The sequence below is a fragment of the Rhipicephalus microplus genome, chromosome 5 (genome assembly GCF_043290135.1).
Source record: "Rhipicephalus microplus isolate Deutch F79 chromosome 5, USDA_Rmic, whole genome shotgun sequence".
NCBI lineage: Eukaryota > Metazoa > Arthropoda > Arachnida > Ixodida > Ixodidae > Rhipicephalus > Rhipicephalus microplus.
In genome coordinates, this window is record NC_134704.1 from 77,055,196 (window position 1) to 77,064,073 (window position 8,878).

Below are 8,878 nucleotides of genomic sequence, written 5' to 3' on the forward strand. Positions count from 1 at the left end.
ACATTCAAAATGATCACAAGGTAAGATTTGTGCTTGCACTTGTAAGGTGTGATCATTAATGACATTATGAAACTGCAACGCTCTGTTTATGCAAAATGTTAAACGAGCGACATAAGCGACAGGCAGACGCAAAGTTACACGCACAGGCCACACTACACAAGGCGTCGGAAGAATGTCAGCTGCAATCACGTGATACTTTTTGGATTATTCGGTTCGTGCTGACGCTGACGCAGCCGACTTTTCCCGTTTTATACGGCATCTCATTTTTTTAGTAAAATAAAATAATCTTTTGAAGTGCAAAGGATTCGCTTCATGCTCTTCTTATGACAGTCAATATGTATTTTGAGACTGGAAGATACATAGCACGTCGGCTTCAGTGTATTTTTTTTTCTTATTTCAGAAGACAACTTTTCATGCATGCGAAATTTCAGGTGCACGTACAACGAAAACACCAGAGAAAGTGGGTTGAAACAATGGCTGTTGGTTCTTCCCAAGTAGTTGCGCGCTTCTCGGCACCATCGTTCAACAACGTGATGGATGACACTCGCGTGCTCGACCGGTCTTGCTTCATTAAAAAAAAGAACATTTTGTAAACCATCAGTGCATACTTGTTTTTCTCTCCTACTGCCCGCTTTAATTTGTTCTTCTTGCTTAGAAAAAAAGTTATTCATACTATGTACAGAGCATACGTTATGCGTTGCGAATAAGCACGCAGGAATACAACACATTGTGTGTACACATTTTGTTGGTGTGATGTGTACATCACATCAACACAACACAAAAACTAACATATTCACATAGAGCAAGCAGCAGAAATCAGGTAAACAGAATAACTATTAAATATCACTCACAACTAATGGGTAAATGTCCCTCCTATGAATTTTTCTGTTAATGGTGTGTTTAGAAATATTGGTTACCAATTTAGAGTACGAGGCACTCTGCTATGGCAGAGCTGAAAGCCGTCCCGTGGGCCTCACATTAGTGTTTGTGACTGCGTAAGTTGCCTTGGAAAAGTAGACGCACCATTAAAAAAAAATTGGCAGCATATCCACGGAGTGAATGATGGAGAGTGGGGCGAAGCATTCGTCCGTCCGTTCGTTGTTGCTGCCGTCCGTCCATGCGTCCGTCCGAGTGACCGTCTATGCGTCGATCCGCCCGTTCATGCGTGCGTCTGTTCGTGCGTCCGTCCCTGCGTTCGTCCATTCATTCCGCCCCTGCGTCCATTCATGCGTCCATCCATGAATCTGTCTGTGTGTCCGTTCGTCCATCTATTCAACACTCCAAGCACCGCCATCTCGCATCTTTTCATCATAAATTCCCCATACAGAAGCACCGCCGTCCAGCGGACATTACAAGGACTAAACGAGAGGTGGCACACGCACACATTCTTACGGCTGGCGCTTCGGGTCTACTTCCCACCATTAACCACCTCGAGTTCATGGTATATACTAGTTCACTATATTCATTGCACTGTGGCCCAACGCTCGCTAAACCTTTCTAGAACCAAGGAGGTTTCGCCCGGCGAGTATAACATAGCAACCTTTTCCTGTAAGATAGGGTTCAATGTACACGCCAATAATGGCTGCTAATGGGAAATGAGAGACAGTAGAATTCGGCTTTTACTTTCTTACGGCTTGCGCTTCGTATCTACTTCCCACGTTTAACCACCTCGAATTCATGGTATATACTCGTTCATTGTATTCATGGCACTGCGGCTCAACACTCGCTAAACCTTTCTAAAGCTAAGGAGGTTACACCTAGCGAGTATAACGTAGCAACCCTTTCTAGTCAGATAGTGCTCAATGTACATGCCGATGGCTGCTAATGGGAATCGCAGCGTGCACGTTAACTAAAAGCCAAATGCTTCTGTCTCTCTTTCCCCATTAGCAGCCATTGTCATGTACATTGAGTATTATTTTTATTGTTTAACAACGCACAGAAAAATCTCTCACCGGCACCACCTTGAAGGTCAAAATGTTATACTTGTTACATACTACAACGGTTAGGAGGGACGAACGGGTGCCGTTACACAGTAAAATTTTATCACCCAGAAGGGTGTAAATGAGCTCGTCCCGTGGACGACACCCTAAGGGTGTTAATTCAGCACCTTCCAAAAAGGGTGCTTTACCATGCACCCTTAGAATAGGGTGTACATGTAAAAAAACTGTAGGGTGTTATACAAACACCCTTAAGGAAGGGTGCCTTCGATGTCCTTCACTTTTTTAGCACCCTGTGAGGAGGGTGCGAGAAGGGTGCACAAGGGTGCTGAGTGCCCGTTGCAGGGGTGGCAGTATTCTTTTAGACTGCACTAATAGATATCAGCATGCACTGATTACACACTACTTGAAGAAAGTGGGCCTGATTATCGATGGTGCGCCACCTGTCGAGCTCCATTCATTGCGTGTGGGCAAAAATATAAACGCGTACAAGCGTGTATGAACTTGTGCTGGATCTATATATACTTCACAGTATATGCATAATGCAAGTTACAGAAAATGAAGCCTTGCTGCCCTTGCATATTGCGTTTATTTATTAGGCAAATAAAACATAAACTTTTCTTCTGCCACACAACTTTTTCACCAGATATACGTTCACGTATGCGTACACTACACATGCAACACCTCAAATGTTTATTATATTTTTTCAGCTTCACTTTATTGACAATTCTTTGCAACCTACAATTACACTGGTTTCAGTTTAGTATACTGCTTCAAGTACATAGAGACTACAAATGAAATACACGCTAATATATCCCTATAATTCTTTCGAGTACCTACAATCCCAGTGCTTTCCAGTTTAATACTCCTTCATGTACACAATTGGTTCATAGGAATGAAATACAGGCAAATATATACATATGATTCTTTCAAATATATACAATCACCACGATTTCACTATATACGCCTTCATGTACACAATCGTTCCAAAGAAGTGATGCACACAAAAATATATATGGATAGTGTTTCCAAATGTATACAATCACAGTGGTTTAAGCTTTGTATTCCTGGATGTATAACAATTGGTTATGAGAAATGATGTACAAGCAAACATATACGGGTTTTCGCACATATAACTTTAGCGAATACTTAAGAAACCAATACAATGATCAGAAACACAATAAGCTAAAAACGAACACAAAACTGAGTCAGGACACAAAAAAAAACAAAAAAGGTAATGCATAATTATGGTTAATGACACAGCTGGGTCACTTTATGCCAAATGTCCCAGCCATTTTGGCAACCATCTAAATATATTGAAAAAACTCGTGCTGCATTGAAAATAGTGCACTTCTGGAATATTTAGGAGAGGAAAAATATTTGGTCACGTGGCTGCCTTCTGAACTTCCTGGAATGCCGTCTAGGTGTTGTACGTGAAAAATTTTATTTTAAAACCACCGCTCCTTCTTTCCGTACGAAACTCGGTCTACGTGTTACGTAACAAGAGCTTAATTTGGAAGAGTTGGTTCATCGTGGTTGTGTACTAGTCACAGCGCGACAACTTTAGGAAGAGACAGAAAGGACAGGGAAAAGCACCGACAGTCAACTGAATTTAATGAACGTGCTACGAGCGCATTTATACGGAGTACAAGAACCGTGTCCATGCGCGACGACACGTGTGAGCACTACAAAATAATCTTAACTGTGAAAAGAATACTCTCTCTCGGAAAGGATAAGTGAACGTGTAGTGATGCACTGATCATTGGTTTACCTGATAAAAAATACTTCTACAAACGTTATATTGGCATTAAGTAAACCTATTCTCGTGACGAATGGGGCAAGATTGACTATTCCTGTCGCTGTTTAGTACACACACTTTTGAAAGCTTGCAAGGTGTGGAAAACAACACGCTAATATCATAGAGAAATAAAAAAAGGTGAAGAGTGGACACTCCCGTAGACCCCAGCGGCCCAATCGACTCTAGCACACCTAGTGGTTGATGAGAGCAAGTGGCGTGCGCTTCCGGTTTCGGTTTCACTGGCGCAAATTTTGAATTACTTTGCATAACCGACGTTTGGCTATGTCGAAAGTTCATGATTTCAGACCACTATTCATCGCCCAAATGGATAGTTTTTGTCGGTCGTTTTGATTTAGCGATTCCCTGTTTTGTTTTGTTCAGTGGTTCGTGCGAATCGGTCGTGACGTAATTTTTATTTCGATTAAGTTATAATAAAAAGAGATGCAGGTAATGATAATTCACTACGGTTTTATTCATCGCGCTTGTGTTTTTCTTTTGAAACAAGTGATCAATGTACATATAAGTCAAAGAAACAGAGCATCCGCAATGTTTTATTCAAAGGCAAGGTAGAGTATGAGAATATAAAAAGCACAATATGACAAAGGTAGACAACAAATGCATCTCGCCTTACAAATAAATTGTAACCAATATTGTAACAAATACATAGAGAACACAGACAACACACACATCGCTAGAGTTGGCAGAAGCCAAGAAGCTGGTGAAGTATGACACACCGGGCCAGTGGGTAAGTAAGGATCTATGGCAAAAACACAGCGCACAATGCTGATGAAGAAGGAAGAAGTGACATATACACAGCAATGAAGTCGCGAATCACGCCTGGGCTTAACCGAAATAATGCATAGAAAAAAAGAGCGCACAGAAACCACACGACACAATATAGCAGAAAGGCAAAGGTGCAGTGTGCTGGCTGTGCTTAAGAACAGCTAGTCCAAAATGAAAAAAAGCAGACTTGATGCCTGCTTGTCCTCAGAAAGGTAGGGCTTTGCAGCTTGCTCACTACGTGAAAGACAAACTTTATGCTACAACACTGGTAGGTCTTGTGGCTTTTGTTATGCGTCGCCTTCATCAAAAACTTAAGATCCCAAGTGATTTGCGTCTGGGTGTTGCTGTGACGCTTGCGAGCTAAAATAGATTGTAGTCATCACTTTATCCAGAATTGTGGACTTTAATTGGTGCTACGAGAGCGGTATTACAGGGCTAATAAATAGCAGAAGGAAACCACTTTGGCTCATTATTTTTCACAAAGGCTCTACATCGTACGTTATCACTCACAAGCTATATAAAAATAAAATGGCAGCGTCCGCAGCCCCATCAAGCGCTACAAGTTTGGGTATTCTTTTGAAAATTTTAATGGGAAAGATGAGGAGGTTGATGAGAAGCTAAAATACGAAAAGCGTGATAACATGAACCGTGCCCACTTCATACTGTGTTCCTTACCCGCTCGAAGACATTTCAACAAGCGGTTTTGTTATCGATATATTACTTGAGCTGGAGAGATAAAGCATACACAGTGACCAAGCGACCCTCAGTAAAGTGTACAGTTCGCCCGTATTTGCTACAAAAAATACAGACAGGATACCCAACATTCTTTTTAAGGTTATGCAAATCACTTCGAGCGAATACACAGTGTTCGTACTCCTCATAGCGGGTAACCAAATTAATGAATGCAACGAAGGAGTGGTTAGTCCAGTTGAACTGAATATAAGCATATAAGATCATAATGAAGTCTGCTGTAACGAAGTAATAACATAACAAAGCTATTGCAGGATTCGGCTCAACTCGAATACTTTAGTGTAAACCCGCCGCTAATTGCTAACCTTTGAACTTGTCAAGCTGCACGCCCGAGATTGAAGACTGGAACCTAACCCTGTCTAAGTTTCGGTTCACAAAACGCACATGCCAACATAAACGAACCCGGCAAAACATTTTCAGAAACTTAGCGCGACACCCAGCAGAGCAGAAATGAAAATCGCCAACACTTGACAGATGGTGATACAAAACATCGCACACTTTCAGGTGATGTGCAGTGGCCTCAATTATGGCAATAAAGTGAGATTCAAGTTGTTGTACGTATGCAAAAGCTGCTTCTGATGGCACAGTGAGATTCCCAAAAAGTTTGCTGGGGACGTGGTATGCTTTGAGCATTGTGAAATACTGGTGGGTACCCTTGGGCGTCTCACTGCCGTCTTTCAGTAACTGTGGGCAACTGCAACCGTCACATCCATTCCGAAGGAAGTGTTTGATGAGAAAACCAGCTACATAATATGCAGCGGAGTCATCGATAATATGGGAGTGAATGTTTGTCGCAAGTTCAGAGAGATCGTCTAGAGCGGGAAAGTCGTCAGGCTGTGGCTGTGCACACTCCTCATTATCCACAAGAGACGCACTGGTGAGGGAGAATGGCGAGAACTGCTCCTGGAGGAGGTCACATTCATCATCCTCGACATTTCCGTATTCTGACAGCTTGAAGAGTTTTCTTATGCAGATGTGCTTCAGGCCACAAATAAATTGTGCGACATTGGGGTTGGTGTTGCAACCCTGTTTTTGCCTAATGTGGCCAAATATGTTCTCCAGAGGATCCTGTTGAAGCCTGCGTGTTAACAGGTATTCAAAATTGTAATTTTTGGAGAGGTCGTCCCATAGTTGACAAATTGCCTGAATTGTAATTTGCCAACCTACGATGGTTTGTGGTTGACGTCTGCCAACAAACTGCCATGATGCAATCCAGGGAAGCTGGCCTCGGAGGAAGTCAATCAGCTCTGAATCATTTTTCATGATTGCATGCCGCAGCTTTTGCGAAGTTCTTTTTTTACTCGAGCTGTTCAAGGCATCGAAATTCCTGTCCATACGATCACAAAATTGAGCTGTAGTGATGGCCGAGGCAGGCAGCACCTTCGCATACACCATTGCCGTGATAGCAATCGAAACTGATGCAGTGAGGACCTGAGTTGCTCTGCTGACCTTCATATTAGAAAAAGGTTTCTGATGAACGTGCCGTTCAGTCAACTTTGGAGCCAATCGCAACCGCAACTCATGTGAGGATTGGTAAAGGCTTACAATGTGCGACCAGTTAACGATGTCATCCCCAATGTATAACTTGTGTGCTTGGACATTATTGCGCGTTGTTTTAATTAAATGCGGAACATCAAAAATGTAATATACCCACTCACCATTAACTTCAAAAAAAGGCTTTGCTACAGTCACTCTTAGTTGGTTAGCGAGACTTACATTTGAACTGGCCTGGTCACAAATGACTGCTTTCACTGCAATATTAATGCTCCTAAGCTCCAAAATGAGTGACACCAGCAAGTTATGCATAACAGATGATGGTGGCGATGTGTGCCTTATAGTAAAAGCAACCGGTTGAACCCACTTTCTCGAAACACCAACAAGAAGAAAAACCAGTGCTCGATCAGCGATGGTTGAAGTGTGATGAGTGCCATCATCTGTAAAACCCTGGACAACGTCTCTTGAAGCATCATAGTACAAATTCTTTTTGAGTGCTATTTCGTCCAAAACTAAAGCACACACTCGGTCCCGTTCATTCCAAGCTTGAGTATTTGTTGCAATGGAAGAAAGGATTCCTGGAATTATGCCTGGAGTCATCTTTACATTAGCTAGCCACCTCCTTAATGAACGCCGGGAGGGCAAAGAAAAATACGGAGCGAGAAATCGGTATGCTCGCGGACCTCGGAAGTTTAAGTGAAGAGCGAATTTCTTGAACCACACGGAAAACCGCTTGCCCTTGCATTTGGGCCTCAAGCGAACATGTGCAGAAAGAAGTTTAAAAACCTCCTCGGTGACGTGCGGTCAGATAACTTCAAGGGCCTTCGAAGTCGATGACGGTGCTTGGTGAGGCTGTCTCTGCAGTCTTTTGATAGTTTTCCGCTGTGCTGCTATTTTGGCTTGCAGATGTTTAAAGGTTTGCTTGTACTTCATTGATAAAGACATTGTCGCTGGCACACAGGAACGCACTGCAATAAACAAAAAAATTGATGTAAAAGCGAAGAACAACTAATCCCATACGAGCACTTTCCTCGCTCTTTCAGACCCAAGGTGCACAACTTTCTGTGGTACAAAGTTTTCGATTCCACTACCTAAAAACAAACCATTCACAATGTTGACAATGCACAAAAAAAATGAAAATCACTGAGAGCCCACCCTTACATTTTGTAAGTGCACACGTAGTGTCCTTTTGAGGATAGTTTCCTCAGAATGTCCTAAACATAAAATAGCACATTAAAAACTGCTGCAATAAAAGCATAGTCACCATTTTCTCTAAGGCACTCAGGCGTGGAGCTGTTGGCGGAGACGTCTTCTGGAGGGTCTTGTGAAGCTTGTTCAGTGCCTCGGACAGTGCTGTGGGAACAACCTTGCGAGCGGCCTGCGGAAGTCTCTATATCAATCCACTCTGGTGTTGAAGTGAACATACAACTTACTGGTCACACAAGTTCATTTTGTGACAGCTGAACGACTGGTTAAGGTTTTCTCCGGCAAGACGAAATCATCAGAAATTTTTTCACCAGCTACAAGGGAGCTGCCACCTGCAGAGGTTTGGTCAACAGTCAATTTGGGTAAAAAAAAAAAGAAATCGCGACACTGAACGCACCCTGTTTATCGGGGCACCTCAATGTGTGGGAGCCGCTTTTTGAAGCCTCTACCGCAGGTCCTGAAGAGATGAAATTACGACAATGTGTCAGTAAAAGGCTTAAAATAACACAAACTGAAGCTCATCCGCACCTTGCAGTGCAGCTTCTGCAGCCATGTCACAGTCACTACTTGAAGCGACGCTCAGAGAACCTGCATATATGTGCAGTTTGTACAAGTTACAAAGCTTGTAGCATGGGGAAACTTAAACAGCTCTTTCAAACGCATAAATTGGTCGAACGTGGAAGAAAAGAGACGGCACCAACTAGGAAACAAGTAATTTGTGATTTTTGCAATTATCAACAGTGGCAGCTTTCACTGATGAAAGGTATACGTACATGTGCACTCAGGCTTGAAGATAACGTGAAATAGCCCTTTAAAGTCTTTCAAAACAAGTTGCGCAGGTCCAGAGCATCAAAAAATGACAGAAATGTAAAGCTGCTGTTAGGAAGGTAATAGCCCACAATTCACAGAA

The 8,878-nt window shown here is 42.6% G+C and overlaps 1 long non-coding RNA gene across 1 annotated transcript; it reads right to left on the reverse strand.

Moving 5' to 3' along the window:
• Positions 1-4,255: 4,255 nt before the first annotated feature.
• LOC142817839 (uncharacterized) lies at positions 4,256-8,115 on the reverse strand. The gene is made up of 2 exons (XR_012895383.1): positions 8,027-8,115; positions 4,256-7,730 (listed from the first exon to the last, which is right to left on the reverse strand). It is a non-coding gene; the product is annotated as an uncharacterized LOC142817839 (long non-coding RNA).
• Positions 8,116-8,878: the final 763 nt, after the last annotated feature.